Raw genomic sequence first — 19,877 nt, 5'->3', positions numbered from 1 at the left:
GAGTTAAGTTATGAGAAAATAATTGCGAAGTCTATACTAATGTGTATAAAAGACCGTTAATACATTGTTTGTACGTAGGTCGTACACGGCCCGCTAAATATTACGGAAAAATTACAAAGCTAGCTTATTGTAACGGTTTTTGTAGGGTTTGATCATCGATAAGTTTATTTTTATAACTTTCGATAAAAATTAGGAGAACTTAAAATATACGTTACATGTGCCTCAAATTACGTTGCATAACGTACCTCAACTTACGTGAGATGTGTCCAAATGTCAACGGAGTTAAGTTATGAGAAAATAATTGCAAAGTCTATTCTAATGTGTGTAAAAGACCGTTAATACATTGTTTGTACGTAGGTCGTACACGGCCCGTTAAAAATTACGGAAAAATTACAAAGCTAGCTTATTGTAACGGTTTTTGTAGGGTTTGATCATCGATAAGTTTATTTTTATAACTTTCGATAAAAATTAGGAGAACTTAAAATATACGTTACATGTGCCTCAAATTACGTTGCATGACGTGCCTCAACTTACGTGAAATGTGTCCAAATGTCAACGAAGTTAAGTTATGAGTAAAAAATCGCAAAGTCCATTCTAATTTAAAAAACCGTTAATACATTGTTTGTACGTAGGTCGTACATGACCCGTTAAAACATATGGCAGAAATACAGTTTAACTCCTTAAATTGCCAAAAAAGCAATTCGGTCCCTAAACTCATAATTTTTACTAATTTGCCCCAAGACTAAAATGAAACTTGAAAATTAAACACAATAGTCAGAATCAATTTATCAAATATCCCTTAAATCTTTGAATTTCCCAAATCACACTAAATTTAATAATTTCTTTTATTGATAATCAAAATTAGATAACAATTTCTTTTCCATCAAAAAACCAATTCAATTTTATCATTATATCTATATAATTCTCAATCTTCTTCATTGTATTTCTAAAACCTTTTTAAAATATGAAATTTTTGAATTATTATTTTTTGAAATAGAAAATATTGATTTTTAATTAGTGATTGATTTTTATTTTTTTTACAGACAACAAATCCACGGTGTAGAATAAGAAAACACAATAGCAAAATTCGAAGTGAACTTGTTAGTATCAAGAAAAGACATCCTCATGTACACTATAAAAAATTATCTTTTAGTGACCAAATTTTAACGAGGATAGATTAATTTCCTAATTCAAAGCAAATTTTTATAACTATCTGAGAGTATACAATTTCCATGGTTAAAAACATAGCTATTAGTTAGGAAATTTTTGAATCCTTGCTATTGATAATATTTTTGTGGGTATAAGAAAAAAAAATTCCAAAAACGTTTCCCACCATATTGTTTTAGTGTTTCCCACCATATATTTTGGAAGTTTCCTAATCTATTTTTAACTCTTAAAGTAAAATTTTGGCCAAAAACGTTTTCCACCATATTTTTTGGTGTTTCCCACCATATATTTTGGAAGTTTCCTAATCTATCTTTAACTCTTATACTCAAAATAAATCCCTAATTTTATTTTCACAAAACATGCTTTCGATTTCAATTTTTTTTTCCAAATCTCAAATCCTTGTCTTTCTCATGACCTTTCCTTTTTCTTTTATCATTTCTAACTTTTCAATCCTTTGTCTATGTCAGAATCACACTACCAAATTCTTAATTTTTTAAAATGTTTCTTCTAATAATAATTGATTTTTTTTATCAAAATGCAATTTGAAAAACGGTGATCATCAAACAATATGGGTAAAAACTGTGACTTTTACCTTGTCTCATTGCATGTAATTTTAGTTACTTTATCACCGGATGCAACTGCCAGAATCATTGGTGCCGCCTCTACCGCAAATAGTGGTATTAAACTAGCGGATCCCGCTGCCGGAGATCTCTACACGAGCAAAGATTGGATCAACGCCGTTAATATATATTCATAAGTGTTTCAAGATCTGATCATATGAAGTATTAATATCGTTCGATGATAATAGCTTTTACTTTATTTTCTCTGGCCAAGATTGTTTTGATTAAGTGTTATTTTCTCCGGCCATGGTTGTTTTGGTAAATTGCTACCGCCGTTAAATATGGCATCAGAGATCATATGGGTACTGAAACTCAATGGGTTTGCGGTTATTCATGTTAAAGATGGTTACACTAACAATTAGTTTCTTGAATAATCATTTAATTCTTGAAAATTGATTAAATTGCTTAGTTCATATGGCTTTCATTCTTAATCAGCTCTCCTTTTTATTTAGATATAAACATTAAACAATCATTTTCATTTAAGGTGGTTTGGAATGAAAACTACGTCGTTTAGTGTTTTGAAAAATATATGTCTATCATGTTTTTGGGTGATGTGGACCTAAAATAGTAGTAAACTTGCTCAAATAAAATTTGAGAACACGCGATCATGTTTTTGTTAGAAAAGGACTTCTTAAACAAAATATGGAATGTAGAGGGATTGAGACGAGTGAAAAATTAGTACAGGGACCATATGAAAAAGTTTTTCCCTAATGAAGCATGTGTCTATCATGTTTCCGTTAGAAAAGGACTTCGTAAACAAATTAGTCTTTTTTCTTAAGTTAAAAAAATACCTAAACAAATAAACAACAACAAACACAGAATCAACAAAAAAAGTTTTTCCCTAATGAAGAAGTGCTTTGATAAAATAAGAAGTTAACCTAATTTAGATATTTGAATATCAATTGTCACATAATTTTTTTATCAAAATAAAATATAATTTCATGACCCATTTTATCTTGTTATCATTAATTTTTTTTTTTCAATTGCATTGTGACATAACATTTATTAATCACAATATCATTTAATTTCACTTAATTGCTGGAAAAATAAATTACTCACAATATTTTTATATATTATGATAAAATTTATTTTATCATAACAACTGTAATTTTAATATATAGTGACAAAACATTTTGTTGTCAAAACTCTTTGTCACAACAAACATAATTAATTTTTATAGTGACAAAAACATTTGACACAATCTATAATTATCACAACATTATTTAATTTTAATTAATTGCTGCAAAATAAAATTTGACAGGACTGTATTTAAACATTATGCCAAAATTTATTTTATCATTATAACTGTATATATTTTCTTTTTTATCATTTATTTTCTGCAATTCGTTTTTCTTTCTCTATTTTGTGTTTCATAAGGTTGACATATGGTCGACATAAGGTTAATTTACAGTCATTATAACTTTATTTTTAAAATAAAGGCACAAAAGATTTATTTTGGCAAAATACTTTGTCAAAAAAACATATTTACTTTTTTATAGTGACAAATAAATTTGACACAATAAACTATAGTGGAAAGATTATTTTTCGAGTTGTTCATTATCATATATTTTCTGCAATTTCTTTTTCTTTTTCTATTTTGTGTTTATTTTGTGTTTCATAAGGTTAACATAAGGTTTACATAAGGTTCATTTTCTGTCATTATAACTGTATTTTTAAAATACGGGCACAAAACATTTGTTTTGGCAAAATACTTTGTCACAAAAACATATTTACTTTTTTTTAGTGACAAATAAATTTCACACAATAAACAGTAGTGGAAAGAGTGTTTTCGAGTTATTCTTTAACATATATTTTCTGCAATTCCTTTTTCATTCTCTATTTTGTGTTAATTTTGTGTTTCGTAAGGTTGACATAAGGTTCATATTCTGTCATTAAAACTGTATTTTTAAAATATGGGAACAAAACATTTGTTTTGACAAAATACTTTGTCACAAAAATATATTTACTTTTTTTTTGCAGTGGCAAATAAATTTGACACAATATTAATTTATTACAATATCATTTAATTTCATTTAATTGCTGCAAAAATAAATTTGTCAAAATATTTTTACAAATTATGATAAAATCCATTTTATCATCATAACTTTATTTCTAATATATAATAACAAAAAGTGTTTTTTTTGACAAAATACTTTGTCACAATAAACATAATTAATTTTTATTGTGACAAAATATATCTAATTGCTTTAAAATAAAATTTGTCACCACTTTTTCAAATATTATGATAAAATTTATTTTGTCATAATAAAAATATTTTAAATTACGGCGAAAAAACATTTTTTTGTCAAAATAGTTAGTCACAACAAACATAATTAATTGTTATAGTGACAAAAATGGTTGACACAATATGTATTTGTCACAATATCATTTCATTGAACTCTCATTGTGACAAAATATTTTTTTTTGTCACAATTAACCTATTTATTATGACAAAATATAGTTTGTCACATACTTTTTTGTCACAACAAGCCAAATGAAACGTTGGTTGTCTACAAATTAAATAGCATAAAGTAAAACATATGAAACGTTTTTAGTAATGTTTATAGAATGAGGGATGATATTTTAAAAATAAATTCAACTCTACCTTTCATGCAACTTAATAGAGGATCAAAATCAGCTTCTTAAGTTACTAATCTGATTAAATGTAATCTGTTTATTTCCTGAACTAGTTAGAGTTTGTTAGATATCAGTTAGTTAGTTAGTTATAAGAGTTAGTTATAGGCTTAAGTTAGCTGTTAGTTGATGAGCTGCGCTAAATTACCGTTAGATTAAGAACAGACATAAAATATACGTGTCAATTACTTGTAAACATTACTCTGTAAAATTCATTTTACAATTAATGAAAATATTTATTATTCCTTTTTACTCTTTCTCTTCTTCTTCAATCCTCTTCTTCTTCTTCTTCTTCTTCAATCTTTAAACAAAATCTTATATGGTATCAGAGCAACAATTATTCAAGAACACACATTGATTCTTTAAACAAATATACATTGATTCTACAAACAAATCCGCTGTTAATTTCTCCAAGTACATTTCTTGATATTCATATTAATTCGTATTGATTTATTTGATATTCTTTCTTCTTTATATCTTCTATTTCTTTTTCATTAAAACCCTAAAAATTTCTAAGTCACAATGGCTTATACTCATTCATAGTTTGATAATCCTTTTAGTCATTTTTATTTACATCCCAGTGAAAATCCCTCTTTGGTTTTAGTATCTCCAGTTTTGAATGATAAAAATTATCACTCTTGGGCAAGATCTATGACGATGTGTCTACTCTCTAAGAATAAATAGAAGTTTGTTGATGGCAGTATTCCTGTTCCATCAAAGATTGATCTAATTCATCCTGTTTGGAAAAGGTGTAATACGATGGTCCCTTCTTGGATACTCATGTCTGTTTCTCCTTCTATTGCACAGAGTATTCTTTGGATTGATTCTGCTTTAGATATATGGAAAGACTTACATGATAGATTTTCACAAGGAAATGTTGTTAGAATGTCAGATTTACAAGAGGAAATGTATGCTTTTAAACTGAATGCTTTATCTGTTACTGATTACTTTACACACTTAAAGATTTTGTGGGATGAATATTCAAATCTAAGGGTAGTTCCAATTTGTAGTTGCAATCCTCAATGAGTTGTGATGCTTTAAAGCTTGTTAAAGATCAACATGATGGAGACTACATAATACGTTTTTTAAAGAATCTGTTCCAGTGTTTACCAAGGATCAATATAAGCAAATTATGAGTATGTTGCAGCATAATGTAGTATCAGGCTCACCAAAGATTAACACGGTTGCTTCAAACTTCAAATATGTTGATACAGATTCTGGTATGCATTTTTTAGCTTGTGCTTAAACTAGTAAAACTAAATTTGAGTCTTGCATTATAGATTCAGGGAAACTGACCATATCACTTGTTCACTAGAGTCTTTTAGTTCATATAAAAAGGTTCTAGATGTGCATATCACTCTACCAAATTCACAGAAAATTGTTGTTACTCATATACGAACAATTCAATTCACTAAGCAGTTTGTATTGCATAATGTCTTATCAGTGCCTAATTTCTATTTTGACTTGATTTCAACTAGTAAATTGAATGAATTTTATAATTATTATTTGATTCTTTATAAATTTTTTGTATAATACAGGATCCTTTCAGTTGGAAGATGATTGGATTAGCTAGAAAGACTCAAGGACTTTATCAAATTGATAAAGCACTTTTTAAGACTGATATTTCTGTGAATGCTGTGATTAATCCCATGATTGATTCTGAGATGATGTGACTGATGTTCCTGTTATTACTTCTGATAAAGTTTTTGTAGATAATAGTAGTTTTCTTTGGCATAACAGGTTAGGACATTTAGCAGATTCTAGATTGAAATGTTTACAGACTAATTGTTCTTCAATAAAGTTACATGTCAATAAATATTGTAAAATTTGCCATTTAGCTAAGCAAAAGAAGATTCCTTTTCCAATAAGTAGTTATGTTGTTAAGAATAGTTTTGATCTTGTGCATATTGATATTTGGGATCCTGTTAGAGTTGTTTCTATCTATGAACATAAGTATTTTCTTACTATTGTGGATGACAAAAGTAGATATACTTGGTTATATTTACTAAAAGCTAAGTCAGAAGCAAGAAATATTGTTCAAAATTTTTATACTTACATAGAAACTCAGTTTTCTGTTAAAATTAAGTGTATAAGATCAGATAATGGTAAAGAGTTTAACATGCCTAGTTTTTATGATTCTAAAGGTGTTAAACATCAGACTACATGTGTTTATAAACCTGAGCAAAATTCAGTTGTAGAGAGAAAGCATCAACACATATTGAATGTTGCAAGGGCTTTAAAATATCAATCTTCTGTACGTTTGTCTTTTTGGTTCGACTTTGTATCTCATGCAGTTTTTCTTATAAATAGAGTTCCATCTCCTGTTATAGAGAAAAAAATTCCATATGAAATCATGTTTAATGTTTTTCCAGAGTTTAATAATTTAGAAGTCTTTGGTTGTTTGGCTTATGCTTCTACTTCGGTTCATACTAGGTATAAGTTTTCACCTAGAGCAGTTGAATGTATTTTTCTGGGATATCCAGCAAATACTAAAGGGTTCAGGTTATATAATTTACAGTCTAAACAAATTTTTATATCTAGGAATGTAAGGTTTTATGAGAATCTATTTCCTTATCAAAATATTTCAATATTGACACAATCTGCTTCATCTCTAGTTTTACCAAATGAAATAGCTATTCCTAGTTTTGATTATCCTGTAAATCCAACCATTGATAATATTTTTCATGAAAATGTGGTTCATGAAAATGTTACTGAGAATGTTGTGCCAGTTTCTCAAAATCAGCTTAGGAGATCATCTAGGAGAATCACTAAGCCTATACACCTAAGAGATTACGTCTGCAATACTGTTACAAATAGGACAACTCCACATAGTATAGACAAAGTCATGACTTATGATAATTTAGGAAAATCCCATAAAGTGTTTGTTGTTAATGTTTTAGAAACCTGTGAACCAAAAACATATAAGGAAGTTGTTAAGCATTGTGTTTGGCAAGAAGCAATGCAAAAAGAGCTTGATGTAATATCCCGTGTTTTTCCGTCATGGTTTTGATGTGTTTCCGACTTAGTTTCGGATTATTAATGGTGGACTTAGCAAGTGTAACACTTTGTTTGCGGTTTGAGTTGTATCTTGTATATGTCGCATGTGTCGTGTGAGTTTTCGATGGCGATTTGATTTGTATTCGGTTTATAATCGATGAGTTATTCTTGTACCTTCTGAATCTGACATGTTTTGAGAAAACATTCATATCTCCCAATTTAACCATTGGATCGGGCTCGTTTTTGGATATGTTTTGCCCAAGACAAAGTTGACTGTTGGATCAAATATTAAGGCGCGTTGGAGGGCGCGATGGGACATCGCGCCTCGCAACGCGCCCCATACGATTTCAGCGTTAAGTGAAGGCGCGATGGGACGAACGCGCCTCGCAACGCGCCTCCCATCGCGCCCCTCTGTCAGATTTATTGTTTGGCCTATAAATAGACCCTTTATCTGATCTAAAACTTTTCCCACTTCATTTTATAAACCCTAGCCGACTCTCACTCATTCTAACACACTGAGATCAAAATTTTCCATTCCTTTCCATCGCTCTTGTATACGGTAAGTAAATCGCTTCTCGTTTCATTCGCTTATTTATTCCTTATCGTTACGCTAGTTTATGATTCATTATGTTCGTCATTCTAGCATCGTTTTGAGGCCTTCTTCTTCGCCATATCTATAATCATCATTCCCAAATCGCTGGACGTACTACATCTCGTTTTGGTACGTAAGAATCTTAAGTTTAATCGCCGTTTCGGTCTACCGATGTTGTATGTTCTTCTCTGCCGATTTCTGATTGCCTTTGAACTTGGTCCCTGATGTGTTTAGGTTTGTCTATCACGCCATATCTGAATCGCTTTATCTCTGGAATCATCTTGTATTACTCCTTCGAACGGTACGTCTATTCCATCACTTTTACACTGACTTGTATCTTTGATGTTGGCCGCCGTTTCTGTTTCCTTGTTGTTTTGCTTTGCGGATGCGACATGGATTCGTTGTTAAAATCGATAATCTTGGCTGCCATGGTTATGCTTCTATGCTTTGTTCTTGGTTCATGATAATAGGTTGATAGTGTTGCTGCAATTACAGTGGGAGGGAATTGTCTTGTTTAAAATTGAAAGTGATGGCTTAATGGCCATTATGATCACCATTTTATTTGATTGAAACTTAATAGTCCCTTAAGTTGCTTCTATTTTAATAATAACTTGGATTTCGTTATAAATTATAATTGATATTTTGTAAACGTTAGCAATTTAGAAATTAAGTTGATATAATTACTCGGGCAATTATATTTGATTTTCGAATATCATTTTGACTTGTAATTTGGCTAAATTACAATTTAGCCCTTGAACGTTTTTAAAACTTATTTAATTAAGTTTTTGGTTAGTAACTTTATACTTTGTTTTAATTATAAACAAAAGTATTTAATTTGATTTCGAATATCAAATTGGCTAATGTACAGTTTAGTCCCTAATTGGCTAAAGTACAGTTTAGTCCCTAATCTTTCATAAACTTAAAATGGTTAAGTTTTGGTTGTAACTTGGGTTACTTGAAATGGAAGTTATTGAGTTCTGCTTTTAAAATGGATTATTATTTTATCAAATTATTTTATAAATATAAACTCGGGTTTATATTTGATAAACGCGTTGAGTCGGGTTAGACTTGGGTCACCCGACAAGTGAGGTTAGCTTGGTAGTTATTGGTAACTCGGCTAACCCACTATTTGGAAATTAATTATTATTTAAAGATTTTTAAATAATATTTGTAAATTGGAGTTTAAAGCGAGAACTCAATAGACTTGTATTAATTGGGCGTTTGTACCTATTGGGTATTTTTGTGTTATTCTGGATTGTTTTATTCCGACGTGTTATTTGTGCTAGTCCTATGTGGTGTCTAGTACTCTCTAGAGTTAGGGTCCGTTTTAATAATAATTTTACATTTGTTTAGACTGGTTGACTGTTCGTGCTTTTAAGGCGAACCGAGTCTAGGTTGCTTGCCAGGAGTTTTCACGTGGATTAGCAAGCAGTGAGTTTGTACTTACTATTTACCGCTTTATTAAGTAAATTGTTATTTTAATATCTATATATATTGTATACGTACAATTGCGAACTGTTTTTCCATTATGGCTCTTAGTTGGAACATGCTACCTAATGGGCATCATTAGGACTGCGTGCGCACCGGTACTGATCTAGATAAGGTATGTGAAATGTGGTGGTAACTCGGTGTGAGCATAGCTCTCGGGACCATTAGAGTAACTCGGTGTAGCTCAGCTCTCGGGACTCTGGTTATGAATTAAGAGTGGTCGGTGGTAACTCGGTGTAGCTCAGCTCTCGGGACCAGACCTTTTGGATTATGTTTATTATTTAGAATTGTGGATTAGGGTTCCAACTATTATTTGTAATATCGTATTTAAATGTTTTAAACGGTTTAAAAGGTTTTGCACTTAATAAATGTAGATAGTGGTATAAACTCATCTCAGTATATCTGACCCCGTTGTTTTCCCAATTTTCCCCAGGGTTATGATCTGAGAGAGTCTGGTGATCTCCGCATTTACTTTTCCTCGGAGGTTCCTTTTATTTTAATAAACTGTAAAACTGTTTTATTCTTAGACCGCAGTAGTTCACTAGACGTCTTTATTATTATTACAGTTGTTTGTCGGATTGGTCTGACTAGTTATATTGCTCTGGCATGTTATATAATTATTTCGGATTATTTATGTTATGCCTATTTTTAGACTCAGAAGTGGATAAGCATGTTATATTAATTATTGAATATTATAACTGCTAGATTTAGGCTGAAGTCTCGGTTGCCCCCGAGCATTGGTTTTCTGCAGGTTTAATTAAATTGTATGTTATAAGAAAGGCTAGCTACGGGTGTTGGTACTACATTACCCATGCCCTAGCGCCGGTCACGATTCATGAAAATGGGTCGTGACAAACTTGGTATCAGAGCTTTGGTTTCAAACCAAGGCCTTATGCATGTTATATGTTATGTGTTTTTTTTTTGGCATGATAAGTGATGTCGTGTCTTAGGAACTACTGCGGAATTAGGATTCGTGTCTTGTCTTTTAAAAACGTCATCTTTTGTTTTCAAACTTTCAGCCTACATCCTATAGGTGGTGTCTGTCAGTCTCTATTTAGTATTGGTGCTATGATTGACAATATATTTCACTTGGATGTTACTTGCTGTGTTTTATCATGTTGAGGTTATTTCACTTGGGTAATTTTTATTGCTTCTGATTTCTCGGGAAATCTATTGTTGATAATGTTTTCTAAATTCATACTTGGGTATGATGTTGTTTGAAAAACTTTGGCTCTATGCCATTAATGGTTTTAAATAACGATGAATTATATGGTAGTACAATTTGGATTTGGCCGTAATTGTTGGGTGCTATATACGTTAGTACCTATGAGGATACATTTAGGCGTTAAGCTAAATTTTGGGTTAAATTTTAAAACGTGTTTTGGTGGTCATACATTGTTTGACCACATGTTGTTTTAAAATTTTCATTGAGAATATTTGTTTATTCTGATTTGTGTTTCGACACAGAATCATAAGAGAAGTTTGGTTTTAAATTCTTAAAAAGTTGGATTTTGGTTGAGTTACCAGTAAAAAGAAATTCTTGTATTTTGAAATATAATGTTTGGCTTGGTGTTAACAAGCGATGATTTCAAAATGATATTTTATGAGATGAGCCATTATTTTAAGAATTTAACGTCGAAGTTATTTTATCATAATGTAGTATGTCAGCATTTTAAATTTTTGGGATTTACGGAATAGATGTTTGAAATCAAAGATTTCTCACTTGAGTTTTAAATTACCGTTTAGCGGTCGGATTAAGTTGAGCTCTCAATTTTTAAAGGATAGAAATTTTATTCACATATTGTTTTTCAGACTTATAAATGTTTTGTTTATGTTTTATAAACAGTTGTATTGGATTCGACTTGGGTCACCCAACTTTATGAGTTGAGCTTGGTAGTTGAAATGACTCGATTAGCTCGATGAATTTATGGTTCGAGATACTTGGGTATCCGTTTCAAAGCAATTGATTAATAAGAAGAGACTTTTACAGAAAGTGATTTTGTTTTAACCGTGGGGATCAACAAAATTTGGAAGTTTTTGTATTTGACTTTTAAATTTCAAAATAAAATTTGTAGCGTATTCTTAAAGGATGATATTATTGCAAGTTGATTTCGATACAAAGATTCAAGCTTGTTGTAGCATGTTTTAATAATTGTCTTTAAGAATGATTGAGTTGTTTTGTTGAATGGCATGCTTGCATGGCTTATAATTTACAAATTTGGTATCCCTTAGAAATAATTTGCGTTGTATAAATCGCTTGTCTGTTGGACTAAGTTGATTGTTTTTGTTTTGTCTCTTTGTGCGGTGTAGCACGTGCGAGGATTTAACCATGTGGTCGTGGTTGACTTACCTCGATGTATGGCTTGACCTTTGAGTAAGACCTCTGTTTAGACCATGTTCGCCTTGTTCGGTTTTGCTCTTGTTTCGTGGATCGAAACCTTTGGGTTTCGATGTTGAGGAAGTAGAGGGAAGTATTCCTCTAGAATTGTCGATGGTTTCTTTTATCCTAAAAGGATATTGAAAATTCTGAACCGAGAAGATAGGCCGGTGTATATATACACTGGTGTTTTCATCAAGTATGATGATGCGATGCGTAAGCTAGCGGTAAATTTCATAGGAATGTATGTGATATGTTTGTTGGGTATAATTTTCAATTAGAGTTGAGGTTAGTTGAATATCTTTTTATAATAGAGTTGTAATGAAGTTATTAGGAGGAGTTGTTGTATAGCATCGAATGTTGCTAGGTGCAAGTAAAGAATTTTGAGAAATATTTTGAGGTCATCGAGTGCACATCTCACAGAGGTAACGTCTAGCAAATGTTTATTGAGAAATGGATTTCAAAGATTGATTTGCTGAAATATTTGAAATATTTTCAACACGTAATTGTGCCCAGACATATCATGAACATGCATTTTGAATGTCGCGAATAGGTTTGCATTGAACACAGAGTATGTTCACTAAATATAAGATAAATTAATAATTGATACATGCATAATAGTACATGCATCACGTGCATAGAAATTATTAGGGTTGGATGCAACTCTTTGGGGATGAGAGATGTCATCACCCTGGCGCACAATTATGTAAAATGGATTTATTCGATAAAGTGTTTTGAGAAAGATGTTTTGAAACAAACTCGCGAGTTCCTTTGGGGTAAATGTATTTATAAAGTTGTGGAATTTCAAATGACTTTGAAACTGTCACCGAAAGGTAGCTAGACAAATACTCTGTGATGATGATGATGGTTTTGGATGTTTATGTTGTGAGTTAATGGTCGGTAGAATCAGAATCTTGTGGTTATGAGTAAGAATGATTTTGAGGTTGCGCTCGAGACATAGTTGTGCCAAATGCGGTTTATGGTTAGAGTCAGATTAGGAAGAGTTCATGATAATTTCCGATTCGTGATTTAAGGATTTGTGAATTAAGGATATTGGTTATGCTCGTGTGTGTATATACACTATATTTTTGTTTTAAACGAAACTTTATCTTTCCAGATTTGAAATTGTCCAAAGTATATTGGTGTATTGATATAAGGAATGTTTATAAACAAGAAATTTATATTGCTGATTTTACTTTTCTGAGGAAAGGGAGAAATTTTGTCAAAATTGATTTAAGAAAGGAATAATAAATTTTCCGCTTAAGCGATTTCCTCAAATTGTATTTTTGTTTGAGAAAATTTAGAAGCGATTTAAAATTTTGGGATATTTGAAACATCAATGTGTATTTTAAATACGGAGGATTTTGCCACTTTTGGCCTTCAATGTATAAACGTATTAAAAAGTAAGGGAAAATTTCAGATTCAAAATGTGGATATTTTGAAAAAAATTTAAGGGTTTGCAAAACCGATGGTTTTCAACGGTAAAGACATTTCGATATTAAATACAAAAGGATGTGTAAGACGTAAAGTTTTTTTAAGCGAATTGATTTTTTTGAATATAAAATGTTTGAGCATAACTAACAATCCGGTCGAAGTAAATTAGTCGTAGTGATCTCTCATTGTATATGAGGTTATAGTCAATTGACTGAATTATTTTGAGAATTTATATTGGTTAGGATATTTGAACTAGCTGATTAGGAAATCGATAATCGTGGTTAGTGAGTTTCGACAACAATGTTGTTTGGTTTGATACTGTTGTTGAGGGTTTAATTGTTGAAAGTCTGCTTACCGATTGGTTCGAATATTAAACCTCTTGTGTGTGGAATAAGTTGAATCTGTGAAACATAGTTAGGATGTAAGTTGATGATTAATTACCTTATGTTATTACGGGTTGTTTATTTTTATATCATTGGAGGAATAATTTATGATTGAGATTGTTTGTTCCTATTTTGGAGATTCTGTTATCATGAGATAGGTTCACTTATTCTTTTGAACGACGATATGAATTTTTGGTGTTTTATGATTCGCGAAATTGATGGTATTATCGAACTTGGCATTGATCGTTGGACTAGATGATCCTAGTAATGTTGCTTTTGGCCAAAATATTATTTTAGTCGTTTTTGAGTATTGTTATCAATTATGTTTGGTGTCAAACTCGTTATAAGTGGACAAGTGAGCAAGAGTTGCGGAACACAAGATTTTATCAGTGTGTTTTTCAATGTTCTTGATTGAAACGTTAGAGTTGATATTATAAGAACTATAGTTTGAATTTCACGACTGTTCTTGAACTTTGATGATATAGATTTCGTATTCATTAAGATTCGAGCTAGTTTGGAAGCCAATTTGTTAAAGAGTAATTGTGACTCTCAGTTGGATAATTTTTGTTTGTTCACTTTGTGTTAATCGTGTAATCGTTAGAGCTCCGAGTTGTTAGACTAAATATGTTGTGCGTATATGCGCTGTGGCCGTACAAATTGCGAATCAGTTGTAGATTAAAAATTCGAGGTCGAATTTTTCATAGGTTGGGGAGAATGTAATACCCCATATGTTTCTGGCATGTTTCGTCTTGTGTTGACCTTCGCTGGATGGAAATTGTGATTATAGTTATCATTGAAAAAGATTCGAGGTTCGTTTTTTTTTCCTAGGTATTTCAGTCAAACTTTATGTCGGAGAGTTTGTATTCCTTCGTTTAATTTCCCCTAGAAAGGGCGTTATCATTTTATGTTATGTGGAAGTTGGCACTAAGGCTTTTGTGACCTTTTAAGATTGTTCGATTTATGAAAGTGGTGGTTTTTAGTTACAGTACGAGGAACAATCATTTGAGTTTCGCTTACGCAAGTACTTAGGTCATTAAGCACGGAATTCCTATGATTACAGTTTGGGTTGGTTACTTGGTTGAGGAGTGTTCCTGCGAAACAAAGTTCGTTTTGCAGAGTTGTTAAAAATTGCTTTTCTTGATTACTTTGGGTGTCATGTTTATGTGTTTACGTTGGCTCTTTGCTTTTTCGTTCGGTCAGCATATAGTTTTATGATATGTTATTATGCGGGTTGTATTATTTTAAATTCGAGGACGAATTTTATATAAGTTTGGGAGACTGTAATATCCCGTGTTTTTCTGTCATGGTTTTGATGTGTTTCCGACTAAGTTTCGGATTGTTAATGGTGGACTTAGCAAGTGTAACACTTTGTTTGTGGTTTGAGTTGTATCTTGTATATGTCGCATGTGTCGTGTGAGTTTTCGATGGCGATTTGATTTGTATTCGGTTTATAATCGATGATTTATTCTTGTACCTTCTGAATCTGACATGTTTTGAGAAAACATTCTTATCTCCCAATTTAACCGTTGGATCGGGCTCATTTTTGGATATGTTGTGCCCAAGACAAAGTTGACCGTTGGATCAAAAATTAAGGCGCGTTGGAGGGCGCGATGGGACATCGCGCCTCGCAACGCGCCCCATTCGATTTCAGCGTTAAGTGAAGGCGCGATGGGACGAACGCGCCTCGCAACGCGCCTCCCATCGCGCCCCTCTATCAGATTTATTGTTTGGCCTATAAATAGACCCTTTATCTGATCTAAAACTTTTCCCACTTCATTTTATAAACCCTAGCCGACTCTCACTCATTCTAACACACTGAGATCAAAATTTTCCATTCCTTTCCATCGCTCTTGTATACGGTAAGTAAATCGCTTATCGTTTCATTCGCTTATCCATTCCTTATCGTTACGCTAGTTTATGATTCATTATGTTCGTCATTCTAGCATCGTTTTGAGGCCTTCTTCTTCGCCATATCTATAATCATCATTCCCAAATCGCTGGACGTACTACATCTCGTTTTGGTACGTAAGAATCTTAAGTTTAATCGCCGTTTCGGTCTACCGATGTTGTATGTTCTTCTCTGCCGATTTTTGATTGCCTTTGAACTTGGTCCCTGATGTGTTTAGGTTTGTCTATCACGCCATATCTGAATCGCTTTATCTCTGGAATCATCTTGTATTACTCCTTCGAACGGTACGTCTATTCCATCACTTTTACACTGACTTGTATCTTTGATGTTGGCCGCCGTTTCTGTTTCCTTGTTGTTTTGCTTTGCGGATGCGACATGGATTCGTTGTTAAAATCGATAATCTTGGCTGCCATGGTCATGCTTCTATGCTTTGTTCTTGGTTCATGATAATAGGTTGATAGTGTTGCTGCAATTACAGTGGGAGGGAATTGTCTTGTTTAAAATTGAAAGTGATGGCTTAATGGCCATTATGATCACCATTTTATTTGATTGAAACTTAATAGTCCCTTAAGTTGCTTCTATTTTAATAATAACTTGGATTTCGTTATAAATTATAATTGATATTTTGTAAACGATAGCAATTTAGAAATTAAGTTGATATAATTACTCGGGCAATTATATTTGATTTTCGAATATCATTTTGACTTGTAATTTGGCTAAATTACAATTTAGCCCTTGAACGTTTTTAAAACTTATTTAATTAAGTTTTTGGTTAGTAACTTTATACTTTGTTTTAATTATAAACAAAAGTATTTAATTTGATTTCGAATATCAAATTGGCTAATGTACAGTTTAGTCCCTAATTGGCTAAAGTACAGTTTAGTCCCTAATCTTTCATAAACTTAAAATGGTTAAGTTTTGGTTGTAACTTAGGTTACTTGAAATGGAAGTTATTGAGTTCTGCTTTTAAAATGGATTATTATTTTATCAAATTATTTTATAAATATAAACTCGGGTTTATATTTGATAAACGCGTTGAGTCGGGTTAGACTTGGGTCACCCGACAAGTGAGGTTAGCTTGGTAATTATTGGTAACTCGGCTAACCCAATATTTGGAAATTAATTATTATTTAAAGATTTTTAAATAATATTTGTAAATTGGAGTTTAAAGCGAGAACTCAATAGACTTGTATTAATTGGGCGTTTGTACCTATTGGGTATTTTTGTGTTATTCTGGATTGTTTTATTCCGACGTGTTATTTGTGCCAGTTCTATGTGGTGTCTAGTACTCTCTAGAGTTAGGGTCCGTTTTAATAATAATTTTACATTTGTTTAGACTGGTCGACTGTTCGTGCTTTTGAGGCGAACCGAGTCTAGGTTGCTTGCCAGGAGTTTTCACGTGGATTAGCAAGCAGTGAGTTTGTACTTACTATTTACCGCTTTATTAAGTAAATTGTTATTTTAATATCTATAGATATTGTATACGTACAATTGCGAACTGTTTTTCCATTATGGCTCTTAGTTAGAACATGCTACCTAATGGGCATCATTAGGACCGCGTGCGCACCGGTACTGATCTAGATAAGGTATGTGAAATGTGGTGGTAACTCGGTGTGAGCATAGCTCTCGGGACCAGTAGAGTAACTCGGTGTAGCTCAGCTCTCGGGACTCTGGTTATGAATTAAGAGTGGTCGGTGGTAACTCGGTGTAGCTCAGCTCTCGGGACCAGACCTGTTGGATTATGTTTATTATTTAGAATTGTGGATTAGGGTTCCAACTATTATTCGTAATATCGTATTTAAATGTTTTAAACGGTTTAAAAGGTTTTCCACTTAATAAATGTAGATAGTGGTATAAACTCATCTCAGTATATCTGACCCCGTTGTTTTCCCAATTTTCCCCAGGGTTATGATCTGAGAGAGTCTGGTGATCTCCGCATTTACTTTTCCTCGGAGGTTCCTTTTATTTTAATAAACTGTAAAACTGTTTTATTCTTAGACCGCAGTAGTTCACTAGACGTCTTTATTATTATTACAGTTGTTTGTCGGATTGGTCTGACTAGTTATATTGCTCTGGCATGTTATATAATTATTTCGGATTATTTATGTTATGCCTATTTTTAGACTCAGAAGTGGATAAGCATGTTATATTAATTATTGAATATTATAACTGCTAGATTTAGGCTGAAGTCTCGGTTGCCCCCGAGCATTGGTTTTCTGCAGGTTTAATTAAATTGTATGTTATAAGAAAGGCTAGCTACGGGTGTTGGTACTACATTACCCATGCCCTAGCGCCGGTCACGATTCATGAAAATGGGTCGTGCCACTTTGATCCTTCATTTCATTAGCTTAAATCATTTCTCTTTCAAACTTATTTTTTTTACTAAACGGTTAATCACTCGCTTTAACTCACATATATACGTATTATTTATACCCAAATAAATAATACTAATCCAAAATTATTATTTTCATCGATAATTCTTTAAATGTACTTCCTGAGAATTAACTTATTATTTACCAATTTGGGACCTAAACTTTATTTTAATAACTTTTCTTACTGTTCCTTTTAGTCCCAAATTTTATCCTTTAAATGAATTATAATATCAAACTTTCCGTATTAGAATTCTTAAAACTGACCTATTCGGGTCTTGCCTATTCAATCACTTCGATATTCTTTGTCTTATTAGCCCGGATTATCGAAAAAAGGACAAATTGCCAATTCCCGCAACACTAAACATACGGGGTATTACACCGGTATACCAATGACTAGGCCATAAACCGAGTCCAATTTTTAAATTATAATTTTCCGAATGATTTGCGCGGATAAAATGCAAGTATCAATTTTTAATTCGGTTTGGTTTATTAGCTTAGTTATTTTCACTTTTGATATTTTGACTAGCAAAGTAAACTGAATAATGCATACCCATATCTCTATTAGACCGAGAGAAAACAAAATCTAACCTTTAATCCAAAGAAAATCAAATCGAATTTTTATTTTTACCAATGGGTTAACCAAATCAAAGAAAAAATCAACTCTAAACTAGTTATTAAAGAACCAAATCAATCGTTTTCACTAATTTAAACGAAAATTGAGATCAATTGCTTGACCCATCTAACCTAAAAAACTTAAATCTGGTCCAACGAGATTGTGACCAGATTGGACTGAACAACCTGAATTGACAAGTGTTTGAATTAGTGAGTGACCAATTTAACCAACGGTTGAGCCATGAATCGAGTCCAATTTTTTGAGAAAAAACAATGGTTCAACTAGTTGAATCAAAAACCAGTGGTCACTTTGTTCATTTTTCAAAACACTGCTTTCATACAAAATTATTTTTTAATTATTATTTTTAATGTCTTTTTTTTTATCAAAGATAATCGACTTTTCAGACTCTCAATTGTTAGTTTGTTAGTTACGGAGGCGTGGTTCGAACCCACAACCTCTTGATGCACTTAGAGACGCCTTGGTAAACAATTTGAAGTTTGCAAAGATTATTCACCCCTAATAAAAAAATGTATAGTTATTCCTAATTGAATTAATTGGTTCATATTATAAAAACACTGTATTTAAACTAAATATTATAAATTATTTTATATATTCAATATTTTTGTTTCATACTGATAAATAAAGTTAAATTTACAAAAAAAATAAAAAATGGAAATTAAAGTAGATATCTTTATTAACTTTTCATCGAGTTTGGTTCTTCTTTAAAAAAATGAACACTTTTAATATTTCAAATACTTAACTGAACCGAATGATGCATATTAATTCTTTATATAGACTGAAAATAAATGAATCTACATTCTTAATTCAAACAAAACAAAATAAAATCAAACTAAATTTTAATTTAGTTTTGTTAAAATGAATCACAAATATTGGTTTAAATTTAAATAATTAAAAATATAATTTATTGCTTTTATTAATATTTTTACTTATTAACAATAACGAAATAGAAATAGAAATTAAACTAGTTATTAACGAATTAGAAGTTTATAACAATTGGGTAGGTTTTAACTAACCTAAAGAACTGGAAATATTTGGTTCAACCGGGCCAGGTCATATTGAACTGGACAATCTAAATTGAATGATGGTTGAACTAGTGACTAAACTAGTCAAATGAGTGATTGGGCCACTAACTGAATCCAATTTGAAATTGTTTACTTAACTAGTTCAATAGACAATTTAACCAATTGAATCCTCATTCAGCGAGTGTGCGACAATTTAACCACTTGTGACAAGGCGGCGATACTCTGGTTCGGCGGAAGCTTCAAGGCCG

General features: G+C 31.7%; 1 long non-coding RNA gene across 1 annotated transcript; it reads left to right on the top strand.

Moving 5' to 3' along the window:
- The first annotated feature begins 4,672 nt into the window (after positions 1–4,672).
- LOC126679360 (uncharacterized) lies at positions 4,673–6,292 on the top strand. The gene is made up of 2 exons (XR_008790638.1): positions 4,673–5,641; positions 5,960–6,292. It is a non-coding gene; the product is annotated as an uncharacterized LOC126679360 (long non-coding RNA).
- The last annotated feature ends 13,585 nt before the right edge of the window (positions 6,293–19,877 follow it).

The sequence above is a fragment of the Mercurialis annua genome, linkage group LG4 (genome assembly GCF_937616625.2).
Source record: "Mercurialis annua linkage group LG4, ddMerAnnu1.2, whole genome shotgun sequence".
Classification (NCBI taxonomy): domain Eukaryota; kingdom Viridiplantae; phylum Streptophyta; class Magnoliopsida; order Malpighiales; family Euphorbiaceae; genus Mercurialis; species Mercurialis annua.
Note: the sequence above shows the minus strand (reverse complement) of the source record. Positions and strands in the feature narration are given on the sequence as shown.